The sequence below is a fragment of the Hippocampus bargibanti genome, linkage group LG01, assembly GCF_051943395.1.
Source record: "Hippocampus bargibanti isolate YZ-2025 linkage group LG01, ASM5194339v1, whole genome shotgun sequence".
Classification (NCBI taxonomy): domain Eukaryota; kingdom Metazoa; phylum Chordata; class Actinopteri; order Syngnathiformes; family Syngnathidae; genus Hippocampus; species Hippocampus bargibanti.
In genome coordinates this window covers 30,085,196-30,102,172 of record NC_142734.1, presented here as the reverse complement: position 1 = coordinate 30,102,172, position 16,977 = coordinate 30,085,196, and the positions used below count along the sequence as shown (strand labels likewise).

The following is a 16,977-nucleotide window of genomic DNA, read 5'->3' as shown; positions in this document are numbered from 1 at the left end:
GCTAACATTGTTTTTTTGTGTGTGTTTTTTTTATATTGGGAGACACTGCTTGTCTATTTTTCTTTTAACATTGGAGACATTCCATTCAAAAAATTGCAAAACATGGAAATTTATCCAAACATATAACCAAGGTGATCAGACAATGCTTTGTGCCCAAAATTTTCAGTGAAATCTACACTAATAATAATAATAATAATAATAATAATAATAATAAAACCACTCTGTACACCTTCCACTGTGAAGTATTGTTTCTTTGTTTTTCTTTTTTCATTTCACTCTTCGTGTCTTACTTTCGAGATCAAGCATCTTCACAAAAGCTGTCCTTTTCCATTAAATTCAATTTTCCTGTTTTGTCCGAAAAGGAGATTGATATAAAAAGAAATGCCCTTCATGATCAGCTCAGCCATGATTTGCTAGACACTCTCACTGCAGTCAGCAGAAATTGGGCTCGACATGGGCATTTTTTTTCTTTTTGCAGAACTTCCCACCAGCTGTGGCCTGTTCACACCTTATTGTCTCCATACACCTCCGCGCACACTGTTAATCAGCGGTCTCTCGACTTCATTTCTCTCTGCGGCGCTCGCAGCTTTCGCTTGGAAGCAAGTTTCACAATTCGACTTGTGTGGCCGACCCTCAAAAGTGAGATCGGCCGAATCCAGCGTCTCTGCGTCTATTCAACCAATCCTCGTGTGCGAGGAATACTGTCCGAGACAGGAGAAACGGTGTGGAGGCACACCAGCCGAGAGAGAAATCCGATTTATTATCGCCTGCAATGAGGTGCAGATGTGAGCCGACGGATTCTTCCTCCTGCTGCCAATTATAGATCCTCACGCAAAGTTCTGCCTGCAAGCGAGTGAGCTCACACATAGCCTGCCGCGTGTGCATGTGCCACTCTTGAAAGCCCATCAAATTCTGAGCCGTGTTTGGGCTACAGGTTAATTTTCCGATTATTTTTTTTCGCTGCCTGCCAAGAATCATGATGATGTCCTTCAAAAACGCAAACTAACAAAAACAAAACATTATTTTGTGATCTCCAAAGTAACTTCAACCCTCCATTTTAAACCCCCCGCATCCTGCTCATTGCTCGACCATAGCCGTCATTATGTGCTATTTCAAGTCATTACTGTAATCACCAAACCATGTTCTGGATTTCGCCTAATCCATCAACATTTCGGAGAGGGATTTCATTGTTTAAAGAAAGGAAGATTTGAACTTGATAATGGTGTACATAAATACCATGAAGGAGATTTGTTGGATGAAACGCCGTTTCATCCAGTATTACGTTGTTTACGCCCATCATCGCCGAGTCAGGGTAAACGCTTTCGAATGGATGCTCCCATTTCTTCTCATAAACAAGACATTGACATCATTTCGAGATTGAGGCTTGATTTGGCGGCAGAATCTCACAACTCTCAAGTAGGATTCCACATTTCTACCATTTAGATGACTCATCCGACCACTTCAGTCATCCTAACGCAAATCACTTTTTAGATCAAATTGAATTTGGCAAAAATCAGACAGCCTGTCAACTGGACACATTTGATTGTTGCAGGATGGAAGTAGCATGGGCAGCCATTTTACATCATCACGAACGCATTGGGACACTTCTTAACTGGGAGATGGCACAACATCCACAGTGACGACCCTCTAGAGTGTTATCCCATTATTTTTAACTGTTTATTTTTAAATAGATGTCAAGTTTGTACAGCTATGCTTCACATTTTATGGTGAAAGGAAATTTGGTGTCGGTTTGACGAGCGTTCTCCCAAGAGAAGTTGCATTGACTGATTTATTAATTGCCCCAACTCTTAAAAAGTCCCTCGTGTGTTTATTTTAAATCACATTTTACATGACCCTGATCCTTCGACTTGAAATACGGCGTTTTCCTTCTGAGAGGCCGACGGACCCGCACTTGTTGTAATTTAGATGTTGTCATTCCACGGAAAGCGTACTCAAATTCAAACTGCCGTCAAGAAACGAAATGTTTCTATATTCAAAATGGTTGTCAGAGTTCTAAAAGAAGTTTAGCAATGGAATGTTTTTTTTTTTTTTTGCCATTCTGAGGCAAGGTTGTAGCAGAGAGCTTTGCTATTTCCTGAATTGTGCTTTTGTTGTTTTTAAATCAGAATCAGAATACCTTTATTCGTCCCACAATGGGGAAAATGGCATCCAAAAGTTGTTTAAAACATTATTTTATTGCATGGCATTCTCAACATCATTTACCCCCTCGGCCAGTTCTTTTTTTATCATGTAATGTTTTTTAAACCATGATTAATGAGCAACACCTTTTAGCTTCATGAAAGATGACCGTGCCCTAGCGTTGTGTCCACTCCTCATGATAAATGTGGCCAAGTGACGACACAACATGGCCGACCTCATCAGAGGTTAATATGTTGGTTTACACCAAGTTAATGATCGTCGGGCAACATAAAAATAAAGTGCTTCCTAATTAGTCTTGTTTATGAGAGCGCTTTCATTTTGATCGACGACCTTGTGTCGATAGCTAGCGCGGCTAGCCAGAATGTAAATACGTATCTCTGCGTTCAATGTTTGTGGAAATATTTACAGGATGAAAGTGATGCCTTAAATATTAAAAAGCAGACAGATGTAGGCTGTGGGTTAACGTCAAGCTTTTTAATGGAGTGTCAGGCATTTGGGCGTATTTGGTGAGTGCTAGTAACCATTTGTCCACTTGCTACCTGGAAGAAAAAAAAGATAGAGAGAGGATATTACATAGAAGTTTGAAAGTAGTGCATAGCATCACTAATTGTGCTGAGAATATTCCTGAGTGGTTTTGATCTATATTGAGTCTCTCATTATGTATTCTAATTTTAAGAATCAAAACTTTAGGGTTCACTTTAATCGGCATGCTGTTTTAACTGGGTGCCCCTAATTTGCTAGACATTAGCAACAATCAAACGTCTTCTTTTCACAAGTGCAGGAAGTCATAAAGGTCAGTATTTACTTTGCACGGCCGAATTTCTGCCGTTAGAGCACCTCGGCGCTAATAATTATCCCCATCACCTACCTCCACCCCCAAATTGATATTGCAAGAACATTTAAAAGCTTTGAGACCCTTTCACTAACTGGTGTTAAGTGGCGTCAGTTAGGCTTCACTCATCAAGCATATCATGCGGATTATGAAGATACGAGTGACCCGGCGAACAAATTTGTCAACATAGGAGCTCGTCTTGATGATTTTTTAAACATTTGTTTTCTTTTCCAGGGAGTGCGTGGGCAAAGAGGTAATAATAGTGTTTGGTGTCAGTGAACTCAACAACAAACAGATGCTCCTAGTTGAATAAAAATTTCAAACTAAACATTGAAAAAAAGAAAGAGAATTGCATGTTGTGTTTAACCAAAGTGTTTTTTTTTTTGTGACGTCCATTTTTAATGCAAAGCGCCATAGACAAACTAGCAAATAGCATCTCTTGTGGTGGCATTAACGCTGATAGCAAGAATGGGGACAAAATCTCCTTAACCACCCCATCCTAGAGCACAGGTGTCAAACTCAAGGCATGGGGGGCCAAATCTGGCCCACCACATCATTTTATTCGGCCCGCAAAAGCAAGTCAAACTTGTCCCATGTAAACCACAATCACAGTCATTGTTTTTTTACTTCAAATTTGAAAACTAGTTATTCATTATTTTGTACTGTGTTCGGTATTTAATATGTGGAGGGCATGAAACATGCGAATGGATTCCCCAAATTCATAACGGCCCCTAATGGGAAAACATAACTACAATAGAGGCCACGTTAAAAAGTGAGTTTGACAGCCTTGCGGTAGAATTACCTGCTCTCGAGCCTGCTGGTTCGAGCACAGACACATCCCAGTCTCTTCATTGATGTAAGCAGGTTGAAGATTCGATGAATTGATTTCACAAATCCAAAGCGCCACTCTACTGTGTACAGAGAATCTGACTGCCAAGGGAAATATGATGGCATAGTCAAGTGCTTGACGGATTGACCTTTAGCCTAGTGGAAAAATAAGATGTACTGTACCTAATTTTTGTGACTCGAGACATCCTGCTTGCATTTTCTGATCTTACGTTTTATACTAGCTGAAGTCTCAGCCCCTCAGCTGTTTTTATGACTGGCGTTTTTCATGAGACCACAGTGGTGCTCTGAGCCCTGAGAGGTCACGAGGCCTGACAGCAGTCGGCCACGATGGATGGCTCATTTCCGAACGGCGGCATGATGGAACGGATACGGTGGCTCGAGCCTTTCCTGCAGGCTGCGATTGACGAGGCTAACAAACAGAGTCAATCTGCCACCGTCGACCAGTGACAACCAATCGGGTTCTTGTGAACCGCTTCTGTGGGGGGAAAAAAAAATCAAAGTCGATTTGTCTCCCTCTGAAGATGTGGTTGATTTCATTTTATATGCTGTAAAACAACGCGTCAAGTTACTCGCAAGGTTCTGAGTAAAAATGGCCGCCATCCCAGTTTTTTATATAAAAATTAGGTAATGATATTAAGTAATGACAGACAGTACACTATAAGTACAATCAGTTGTCTGTTTTCATTTGAGTCATGACTGAATCGTTAAAAATGATAATTCCAAACCTGCAGCTTGAAACATTTGCCACGGTTAGCATTGAAAATTAGCATTCTTCACCAGAAGCGACTGCCTGGTTATACAATATACATAAAATAAAATACATTTTGCTCTTTGGCGTGAAAAATGCCCATTTTTAATCCTGTGAATCCTTAAAAATGATCATTCCTAACCTGCAACTTGAAACATTAGACCAGAGTCAGCATTGAAAAATGTGTGTTTTCACCAGACGCGTCTGCCTTTTTAAACAATAAACATAATAAAAATACATTTTGCTGTTTGTGGTTAAAAAATGGCTGTAATGTAAATGCCATGTGAATACTTAAAAAATATAATTCCTAACCTGCAACTTGAAATACAGTATTAGTCACAGTTAGCACTGATAATTAGCATTTTCACCAGAAGCGACTGCCTTGGTATGCAATATACACTAAAACAAAAAAAAAAATGCTCTTTGGTGTGAAAAATAGCTATTTGTAAATGCCCTGTGAATCCTTAAAAATTATGATTCCTCACCTCAAGCTTGAAACATTAGCCACGGTTATTTTCTGTGTCACCTTTTTTTTAATGTGTTTGTCTTGACAAAGAGGCAAAAGACAACTGAACTGGTCTTGAAAAGCCGAGGAAGTCAGCCCGGAAGCCTTGATGCATTACACGGCCAACTTGCAGAACTGGAGGAGGGTCGGGGGGTTGTGATGCCGCGGCCGCAACAGAATCTCTGGTTTTCATCAGGATGGGACCGGCGAGGACGGCTATTTAGGAAACATTTTTTCGCACGTGCCATCACATGTTTGCAAACACACAGTAGGCATGTGTTTTAAGCCTTAAGCACGCTGAAGACGCACACACGCGAAGCTCTTGGTCCACTCTGGATGTTAATGACTGTCAAATCAAACACAGGATCCTTTCTCTCACACTACAGCGAAGGCCTGGGAGCAATCAAATAGTGGCACCGCATAGGCCGCTTCAACTCTGTTTTCCTGTGCGTCTGCACCCATGCAGCAGTGATTTCCCCCCAGCGCGCTAATAAAACCTCACTAATGATGCCTTACCCCACACCCCCGTTCATAGTCTGGCTCTTAGAAACCGAGAGGCTTTTTTTTGGGGGGGGGGGGGGGGGGGGTCAGGAGAGGTTGTTTTGTTTCTTCTTTTTTTCTTTTTTTTTATGAGGGAAGTCGCCATTCCAAGCTGTGATGTCATCTCTACATCCCCCACTTTTGACTCCCACCAATCCCACCTGAGGTCTGCCAGAAGAACGCAGCTGCTATTTGGACCTAATTTCTCACCTCCATTCATACCTTCTTTTCATATGTTTGTTTGTTTACTTTCCAGGCTGTTAAATTGAAATTATGGGCGACCCCCCCCCCCCCAACACCCGTGCTCGGAATCTGTGGGTGGATATTTTTATAAAGGGCTTCCCCCTTCAAACCACCCTGCCTCCCTAAAATATACTGCTTGTCCAATTACTGACACGTTAACTGCCTCTCTTCTGGCGCAGCGAGTGGACATTAACTCTGTGTTTTTCGAATGACATGATTCGGACCCAGTGGAGGGATTATGAGTTTCCTTCTGCAGAGCTTCCTGCGTCCAACTGAGAAGGAATCTGACGTGCACTTGATAAATTGCCCAATTGCAACGATTTGAGGCATTCAGCAAATATTTCTTACCGCAGCTTTTCTTTGTCAGAATGGTGACTTGGTTTTGGTTTGTTTGTTTCAACTGGATTATTGTTTGTTTATGAGGAAGTGTAAGAGTGACGGAAATCGAAACGACCTTATAATTTATAGATAATGGTGAAATGGTGAGGAATATTTCTTGTTGACTTGCGTTTGAAACCTTTGTCTGTGTAGTGACGTCCATTTAAGTTACAGTACTTTTAAGATTTATTATTTTTATAGTTGATAATGAATTGAATTCATAATGGTTTTCTAATTTTCAAAGCAAAATAACCAGGAATGAAGAAAAATAATGATTGTGCGGTATTATTTTAAATATTTCCACCCTATGGCGGGAGATCACTGCCATTTGGTTCATATTAGCATCAATGAAAACATTTATTACTTTTAATATAAATATTGGTATTGATATCTAGTTAAGTAATCACAGACAGTAAGCCATAAGTACAATCAGTTTTCATTTGAGTGATGACTGTATTCTTAAAAATGATCATTTTTAACCGACAGCTTGAAACATTAGCCGCAATTGGCATTGGAAATTTTGCATTTTCACCACACATGTCTGTCTTGTTAAACAATATACATTAAAAGAAATACATTTTGCTCTTTGAGGTTAAAGAAAATGGCTGTATGTAAATGTATGTGAATCTTTAAACATTAGCCACAGTTAGCATTGCAAATTAGCATTTTTCATCAGATTTGTTGGCCTTGTTAAACAATAAACATTAAAAAAATACATTTTGCTTGTTGGTGTTAAAAATAGTTATATGTAAATGCCCTGTGAGTCTTTAAAAGTGATAATTACTAACCTGCAACTTCAAACATTTGCCACAGTTAGCATTGAAAAATTAGCATTTTCACCATACATGTATTCCTTGTTAAACAATAAACATGTACAAACATTAAAAACTACATTTTGCCCTTTGGAGTGAATAATTGCTATTTGTAAATGCCCCTCTAACGCCGATATCTACACAAACAATCACACACCAGCTCCAAAGAGAACGTCGCTATGAATGTGGACATAAACCCTTTATAGGCTGTCGTTGTTTTTTACACACAAGTAAATACAAAAAGAGTGATGACTTCCGCCAAGGAAGAAACTGTCACAAAATTGGGCTCCGTGTTCATCATTCAAACACAAACACACACACACACTAATTTAGTGGGGGAAATGACCCTTTGCTCTTTTGAAAGATATCCAGACAGGCTCTTCCAACACCTCGTCAATTAGATACCCTTTGTCTCCTGAAGCGAATGACCCGCTCTCCTTTGTCCAAACACTCCTTATTTTGCAATTCAACTGGTTCACAGTGACAAACACCGGTACTTGGTTTCATTTTTGGATAAATAAAAGATGGCATCTGCCACACTTTTGCAACTCTACGTGCGTAATTGCGAGGCATTCGCTTTTGGTCTTGTTCAGTCGGTCAAAAATCGTGTTTCGTTGCAATGGTCTCCAATGACTTTGCAGGTCATATTGACAGCTGCTTTTTGGGAATGGGCGAGTCTAACTCCCCTCTCTTTTTTACCTCTTAAATCATGAACCGAGGTGGGGGGAAGGGGAAGAAATAAAATGTCAACCTAAGAATGCAATAGATGAATAGAGAGCCACATAAAAAAGGGAAGAGGAAATAATCCCCCCAGGGTAGCACACAATCCCATAGCCGGGGTTAAGTGCTAGGATTTCAGTCTGTGGGGGATTTGAGGGGTGGGGGGGGTCCCGCGTCTTTAGACCTCTGTCCCCAAAAAGTGACCCTTCATCCACATGTCTCCTTTCGCTCGTTCATTCACTACACACGTCCATAAGTGAATGTCGCCTTGCGCTAGATACGCCCCCCGAATCCCCCCTGCTTCCTATGGTTCCAATCATCTGCCATAATCACAAACGATGATATACGGGTCCCATTAAAAGAGAAGGGCTGCTGACACGCGGGACAATAGCCCCTCACAGCATGTCCAGGAAGCCTGCCCATCCAGGTGCACTTTCCCTTAGAGGCCAAGCCACTCTCCCTCCTTCTCGTCTGCCTTTCTCACCCTCTCTTCCCTATGTGAACCCATTTAGTGGCGCTGGTGGGGAGGAGGGGTTCAAGGGGGGGATAGGAACAGGAGAGGAGCAAATGCGGAGGAGTTGTCGGACGGGGTGAAGGTGGATTTGCAAAATAGATTTAAGGGAGAAGTGTGTGGGGGCGGGCTGGGTGGAGGTGGGGGTAAGGGGAGAGGTCAGGTGTGTTGAAAAGGGCGGACATTTGAGCAGCGGGCGACGCGGAGGTCGTGAGCGGGACACAATGGTGATCATAAAAGTCTCCCCTTTCACCTCTTGTGTGTGCTTCTCTTTCTGTCCCGGTTGCGAAGCGTCTCTCCTCACCTGACCTACCGCAGCGCATCACGGCACACGGGCCACGGTGAGAAGAAGGTGGGGGAGGGAGAGCTAATGGGATGGGACTGATGAGGACAAGTACAGTGAGACCTCAACTTACGAACGTAATTGGTTCCCAGAGTGTGTAAGGCGAAAATTGTGTATCTCAAAAGAAAATTTGCCATAGGAAACCATTAAAATAGGAATAATCCGTTCCCGGGTTTCCATAAAATATACTTTTCAACTAAATAAGCCTTAAAACTACACACAACATACCTTATTCTATGTATAATAAATGTGCTATTGTATTGTAATGAAAGAAATACATTGCATTGTATCATAAAGTCACTTTATTTACATTTGTGATGGTCATTGATGGCTTGATGGAATGGCGTTGGAGGTCAAAGGGAATTGCTGTTTGGAAAGAGAGGCACATTACATGAGGACTGTAATTAAATGTGCTGTAAAAAATGTTTGATGGTCGTTGATGGCTTATGGAAGGAGAGTCACCTTCCATAAGGACTGTTGGTAACTTAACCTCTGGTGCTGTTCGGTCGTGTGCTTCCGCCGAAGATCACTCCGCCAGCCGTGGTGGGTGTGTATTATGAAAATAGTGCTTATTATAAGGTTTAATTTTCAGAAATTTGAAGTTTGTAAGATGAAAAATGTGAAAGATAAGGTGTTTGTAAGTTGAGGTCTCACTGTACAAGGGAGTATACATCACCGCTTGAAAGTCATTTCTACCAGTGGTCCCTAACCTTTTTTTTGCCCCACGGACCGGTTTAATGTCAGAAAATATTTTCAGGAACTGGCCTTTAACCCTCATATTATGTTAAGGGATCAATTTGACCCATTTCCATTTTTGTATAAACAAAAGCACTGGATACCCTTTCCTTTTCCTTTCTTTTCATCTCTAAAATATCCAAATGTGATAGAAAATATGTTGTCTTTCTTTTCAAGTATGTTAAAAACATCTTAGAAATAGTTGTTGCTGATGTCACCTATTATTTGACTGTTTTGTGTGGATTTTTACATACGGGTAAAAAAGACCCACAATATAATCAAGGTGATTTTTTTTGTCTAAAGTGACAATTTAAATACATCTTGAGAAATGTCATTTCATTGTTTTTATGTTTAAGTCTTAATGATGCTTAAATCATTTTACCCTTGACGATCCAGTTAAAAGAACTCCACGTAGTTGTTTGTGTTTCAATCTGAGGCAGATCCCGCTGCATTTGTTTATTGATTTACTTTTTGTGCAACATGTGATAGCTAAGACAATACGTCTGTGTAAGCTCTCGGTTGTACAGGAGTGGTCCATCGATGAAAAGATTTCTTCAGCAGTCATCTGTACTTCTTTGAAGGTGTCGGACGTTTCGCTTCTTATCCAAGAAACAAGTTTGCTGACTAAGTTTCTTGGATAAGAAGCGAAACGTCCGACACCTTCAAAGAAGTACAGATGACGGCTGAAGAAACCTTTTCATCGATAGCTAAGACAATATTGTATTGTGTCATGTTATACAGTAAAGTCTCGTTATATCGATATTCAAGGGAGTCCGAAAAAATATCGATATAACCGGGACTATCGATATATCCGACCCTGTTTGCATGTAATTTTCTCCGTGCGTGCATAGAAATAGTATCGATATAACCGGGACTATCGATATATCCGATATCGATATAACGAGACTTTACTGTATTTGCATAAGCGGGGGAACATCTGCAGCACAAACACAGGAACAGGAATAGTTTTGGAATAAAATGGCTTCATGCTTATGAACTTTAGTTTCGAAAAAATAAAGTTTTTAGTTAGGCTGAAAAAAAATTCTTGTTCTTCATACAACGGCGGTTTGCAAAATGCTCAGCGGTACCGATTTTTTTTGTTGTTGTTTTGTCTTAATGTGGTCTATTAATTTCCTTTTGTGAAACACAGTCACATGTTTTCCATTAGCATTGACGAGGTCTTCCAACATGTTTCAAAAATGCAAAGCTACTCATTTCAAATGCTGTTTGGATTATATAATTCATTTTTTTTTTTTTTTTTTGCCAGTGTAATTAATCACTCCAGTAATTATCCAGTGGGGAGGCTCTTCAAGGCAAAGCCCCCCCAGCTTTGGTGTCTTTTTTCCCTTCCTCGACACGAGACTAACATGGAGTTATAATGAAATAGAACCGAGAAGCCTTTCAAAGTGGAGGTACGCCTGCGTACTGTAAATCCCGCTCCGCTTCAGTGAAGCGAGGAGGCATGTGGTTCCTTCCCTTTTCCACCACTGTCACCAACACTTGAGGGCCCCCACCATAGAAGCCCGAAGGCTTCCCCCGCCTGCGCCGCACAAATCCCCGCTTCCCGTCATCCAGCACACGTCGACGATCGTACCTGGTGCTCATTGTGTGGTTCATGTCTTGCCAGGCGAGCCTGGCATTAATAACGTCTCTATGATGTCAGGTGCAATTGATGCTACTTTTTTTGGCAGGGTTGGTGAATTAAAAAAAGAGACTTTTTTTCTTTTTCTTTTCTTTTTTATATCTTCGTCCGGTTAAAGTTACATACATACATACGTACACACACACACACACACACACACACACACACACGCACACACACACACACAGTACATACATACATACATACGTACGTACGCATACATACATACATACATACATACATACATATTTCCCCATTGTGGGACTATTAAAGGCGTTCTGATTCTCATTCTTTTCCTTGTAGTGACTTTGCTTTACATGTAACCCACGTACGCTTGACAGTTTTACATTTTGACGTGGACAGACAGAAATAAATATGTTGCCGAACACGGTGGTCCTCAAAAAGTGCTCCATCGCGCATCCTTCATGGGACAGTGACAGTACCGTGGGATTTGTATTGTTTTGTAAAATAATATAATAATAACATCATAATTGCAATATATTATTTGACCTCTATTTGGAATGAAATGTGTTTGTGGGTTACATTGAATCCAAACTCTCTCTTTTCTGGGCCACCATAGTGCTGGAAAATAGTACAGTGGTTTTTTTTTTTTCTCCTGATGTCCTGTAAAATTCCCATAAATGCAAGATTGTTATGTTTATTACAAAGGCTTTGGATGCATTCATTGTTGACATCCAGTTTAGCGCACACAAACATATGCGTATCCGCATTCATGCAGAGGCAAACCTGCAAAAGAACACACACACACACACACACACACACACACACACACACACACACTGACAAGCCGACAAGCCCCACAACTTTTTTTTTTTTTTAGTCCGACAATACCCATAGCTAGTCTTGCAGAGAGCATTTGTCACGACCAATCACAAGAGCCAGTGGAGTTTGTTATTGGAGCTCCCATTTAGTGAACTGGGGTGACGGGACGCTCCGCGGTAGGTCATGCTGACAAAGTCCTGGCCTGTGTGTAAGTGTGTGTAGGGGGGGGGGGGAATCTGTGTGTGTGTGTGTGCGTGCGTGCGTGCGTGTGTGTGTGTGTGTGTGTGTGTGTGTGTGTGTGTGTGTGTGTGTGTGTGTGTGTGTGTGTGTGTGTGTGTACGTGAGTGCGTGTGTGTGTGCAGACTATTCATATCGGACCTCGATCCCTCATTCTCTTGAAGCAGAACAGATCCTCTGGATAAGCTCACACAGCAGGAGAATCATTCCCCTCCCCGTGAATTTTGGATGTACATACATGCACATTTATCACTAGCCTGTCTCTGCTACTTCCTTCGTGTAATTTCTTCTGTCTTGACCTCAAGCTGTGTTCAATACAAAGTGCACACTAAATAAATATATAAATAAAAGAACAAATGAACCCAATAAATAAATACATTAAAATAGAAAAATACATAAATAAATAGATACAATACATACATACATACATACATACATACATACATACATACATACATAAATAAACCTTTTCCTTTTGATCTTACCACATCATTTATCTGCTGCAAATGAATGTTCTGTGTTTCACCGCTTTCTTTGAGACCTGGAAAGAAATTAAAAAAAAACATTAAAAAGGCATATTAAATTGTCTAGTGATTGCACAAGTAGAGTAAACCAAATATTGAAACCCACCTATGAAATTCCAAATTCCTTGTGTGTTCTACATACTTGGCAATAAAGATGACTCTGATTCTGATTTTGATGTATCCATTTATTATTTGACCTGTTGTCTCGGCCGGAGTTGGACTTCAGTTCCAGACCCATGTAAATGAGTGACCAATCCTATTCATGTGTCACTCGCATAGACAACAAAACATCTTCAATTAAGAGTACCTGGTAAAAACCCATGCAACCAAGAAGGGAAACATGCAAAGTCCAGAGGCTAAATAGATGCAGTACTTCTCCGTAACCAGCAGAGGCGCCATTGATTCAATCGCAAATAGAGTGGAGTGTTAAAAATGATTATACTGTTATCTGTCTTTGAAACTGTTAAAATCAATTATTGGAGAAACAATTATGATTGCAATAATAACAATAAGAAATATTTTGCAATATTTCTGAGTCACCAATAAAAATATAATACATTGTTCAAACCACACTTGATTGATTTTTTCTTGTAGATGGAAATTACATTTCTTTAAATCAAACCTCAATGACCAGCAAAATCACCCCGACTTGAAAACAGTTTGTAAACCTGCATTGGAATCCATCTTGTTTTATTGAGTGAGTGTCGCTCCTTGGACGAGCCTTCCCTAATCTGAGCTAATGCTACTTAAAATCATAGTGCGATTGGACACACCACATTATGACACATGGCTTTCTTTTGGTTGTTTTACCATTGTGTGTGTGTGTGTGTGTGTGTGTGTGTGTGTGTGTGTGTGTGTGTGTGTGTGTGTGTGTGTGTGTGTGTGTGTGTGTGTGTGTGTGTGTGTGTGTGTGTGTGTGTGTGTGTGTGTGTGTGTGTGTGTGTGTGTGTGCGTGCCAACAGCTGAAAAGGAGGAGAAAATGTTTTGTAGCATCCCCACTCTGAAAGAGTGATTCCCAACCACTGTGATGCGAATGATTGTCAGGTGTGTATGAAGAAATCGTCTGATTATTTTTTTTTTTCATTTAACACTTGGGATGTCCATACTTTTTGCAGAAATTAATTGTCATACATTTCAGTGAGCCATTTGCTTTCTTATATAATGTTCAGCTATCATAAGCATGTTTTGGTTCCTTTGAATCATGCCTATCAAAATTGGATTGGGATCCCCATACCCATTTGTATGGTGTATTATCAATATTTTTCCATCTATAAGGCGCATGAATGAATAAGGTTTTCCAAATACAATATACAAATACTGTATACAAAAGTTTTCCAAATCTAAAAATATAAGGCACACCACATTATAAGCCGCCACAGTCTGAGGTTAAGCACGACTTTTTCGACAGGGAGAAATGGAATCTGTGGCTGCTGAGAGTCATTGCGAGACCTGTTGTGGCTCAATATGACTTCACATATAAGGCGCACGTGCTTATAAGGTGCAAGCTCATTCTTTGGAAGAAAATCAAGGCTTTTTGTGTGCCTTATACACCGGAAAATACGGTAATTAATCCTTTGTTGATTGTCGCCATTTTAGAAAATTGGGAGAAAAAAAAATAGAAAATCGCCATTTTAGAAAATTGGGGGGGCTCCTTCAGTCAATTATTTAGATGGCTAGCTAGCTATTATCTGTCTATTAGCTAGCTAGCTTTCTATCTATTTGAGTTATTCCAGGTTGAGTGAAAGCTGGCATGTGTGGCCGCCATTGCTCACCCACAGAAAAACTGATCCTGTGACTGTAAAGTGACCTTGAGAGTTTCTAAAGGCACTTATAAATTAAATGGATTATTATTATTATTATAGTAATTTGCTGTTCCTAATTGGGCCTCTAGATGGCAGCACTGATCACACACAGGTCACAGCGCGACTGTCTAATCTATTGTACATCCTACATGCAGGCTAGATGTTATTAATATTACGACGGAGGCTGCGGGCTGGATGAAAATTGATCACGGGGCGCATTTGGCCCGCGGGCCAGACTCTGAACAGGTCTGATTTAACGATGAAAAGGTTTCTTCAGCCGTCATCTGTACTTTTTTGAAGGTGTCGGACATTTCGCTTCTTATCCAAGATGCGAAACGTCCGACGCCTTCAAAAAAGTACAGATAACGGCTGAAGAAACCTTTTCATCGATGGACCACTCCTGTACGACTGAGAGCTTACACAGACGTAGAGGTCTGATTTAACCCTTTCATGCACCCCGTAACCTGATCACATGATATTCTGTACATTGTAGTAACCACTGTCCCTGAAGGGGTTCATTTTGACAAAAAATGTTGCGCTACAAAACAAATAATACATTCCGGCTTATCTGTCACCCCACAGAAAACAAGAACACGACAGAAGAACATTTTCTTGATGAATCAGAATCAGAATCATCTTTATTGCCAAGTATGTAGAACACACAGGGAATTTGTTTCCGGTCGAACACGCTGCACTAGTATCATCATTAAAAAATTGCAAAGAAGCACTATACAGTTCCATTTGGGCTACTGTTCAAAGAGTTAATGGCTTGGGGGAAGAAGCTGTTTAAATGTCTGCTGGATTGGTGCGCATGGATCGGTAGCGCCTGCCTGAGGGGAGTAGCTGGAAAAGGTTGATGAATTCACTATTTTATTTTAGCGAGTGCACTGAAAAAAAAGCCCTTGATTTTCAAGTGCACATGATGAAAAGCCTACCTGGTCAGCCATGTTTTTCCTCACTGGTCTTATTTCCGTATAAATCCCAACAACGAGGTGCTCTAAAACAACCACCTCAACCCGAAGCCAGCCTCCACAGGATAGATGAAATGAGAACAATCAGTCCCCGACTGTTTCCCAAGCACATTGTGTAGAAAATAAATACATGGAATGCACCCCACACCAAATGCTAACTCAAGCTAGACAGCGGAGCCTTTGTTGACTTTGATTGAGTTCAACTTTGAGCACAATTGAGCCGTTTGAATTTACAAGTGTTGTTTGTCTCGCTATAATATATGAGGCCATTCTCTCTTTTCACCGGAAGTTCCTTTGGCGGCGTCAAAGACACACTTTTAAAGAGCTATTGGTGACCACATCGCTAGCCATCGCTCAGCGGCGACGCACTCTACTGGGCGGCGTACGCGTGCTGCCGTGAGAGGTTAAGTTGGAGTCATTTGTTGTGATTTGCAAAAATCCCTTTTTGGATTGAGCGTGTGCATACCTCGGCCTTGTGTAAGCACCAAGACTGGTCCCTTTAGGCTTGAAGCTATTTAGGTCTAAGCTCATAATGCTACTGCTTCCATACAACTTGGTTCCTGGCAATGGGAAGAAGTTAGAAAATTGTCTCTAGGGGAGAACGCGAGATGATGCTGTTGCTTTTTGTCAGCACTCTGCGTTGTCATATAGGGGGGGGGGGGTCACTTATGTCACCCCCCTGCGGAAAAAAAAAATATCACGTCTGTTTTTCTGTTGGAACTGGAGCATGTCAAAATCTGACTACTGCATGTTCAACTACCACGTCTTTGCGAGTTTTTTAATCCTACAAGAGGCCTATTTGCGGTCTTCTCACATCTCCATTTCATATTTCACAATCACATTGCTTCGCTTTTTGACACATCTTGCATCAGAAGAATATGTCACGCTCGCACCGTTTGGAAGGTAGCATTGTGAGGTGGTCTTAATCGATGTAAGACTAAATCCCTGTTCAGATCTTTACCGGAGGTGAGAACATGAATGTTGGATTTTCTGGAGGGAGGTGGTGGGTGGACCAGGTGCTGTTTAATTTAAAAGGGACGCTGAGGGGAAGACCGGCCTCTTCGGTCGACACCCACTGCCATGCCGAGCGGGTGTCAAATGGTTGCTTGTGGGCTTGGCCCGTTCAACTGGATCTGTCGGCAGTTGTTAATGATAACACGTCGATAACCGACGTCGCCACTTGATGCTGCCCACATGAGACTCTTGTGGAGCCTGCCAAATGGTGTGTGTCTGTGTGTGCGCACACATGCGTGTGCATGTGCGTTTCGAACTCATACGGTGCTAAAACTCCTCCACATACTGGCCTTAATCTGCAGGCTGGCGCTCACTTGAGTCTCACTTCTAATTGTGTGATCATCACAGATTACTCTGACTAAGTATGCTCTTGGATGGCATTTTAACAGGCCGCCTGGGTGAAATCTATCTGAGGTTCTATTTGAACTCGGCCCTGTTGATTCGCAGGATGAAGAGAGGCTACTTCAGTCTTTAACAGAGAGGCATTGATGTTTTAAAGATGGAATGATCATTCTTATCATCGTGCAGTAATATTGTGCGTATCATTTTACTCATATTACAATGACAATGACTACTACTAGTACAACTACTGCTACTACTACTGATAGTACAACTACTACTACTATGA

The 16,977-nt window shown here is 41.1% G+C and overlaps 1 long non-coding RNA gene across 1 annotated transcript in view; it reads right to left on the bottom strand.

Annotated features, from left to right (window-relative positions):
- Positions 1–2,637: 2,637 nt before the first annotated feature.
- Positions 2,638–16,977, bottom strand: part of LOC148903845 (uncharacterized) — a 20,607-nt gene continuing 6,267 nt past the window's right edge. The window contains exons 3-4 of the long non-coding RNA XR_016116591.1: positions 12,524–12,579; positions 2,638–4,316 (exon numbers count right to left, since the gene is read on the bottom strand). This is a non-coding gene — a long non-coding RNA (uncharacterized LOC148903845). The remainder of the gene's footprint in view (positions 4,317–12,523; positions 12,580–16,977) is intronic.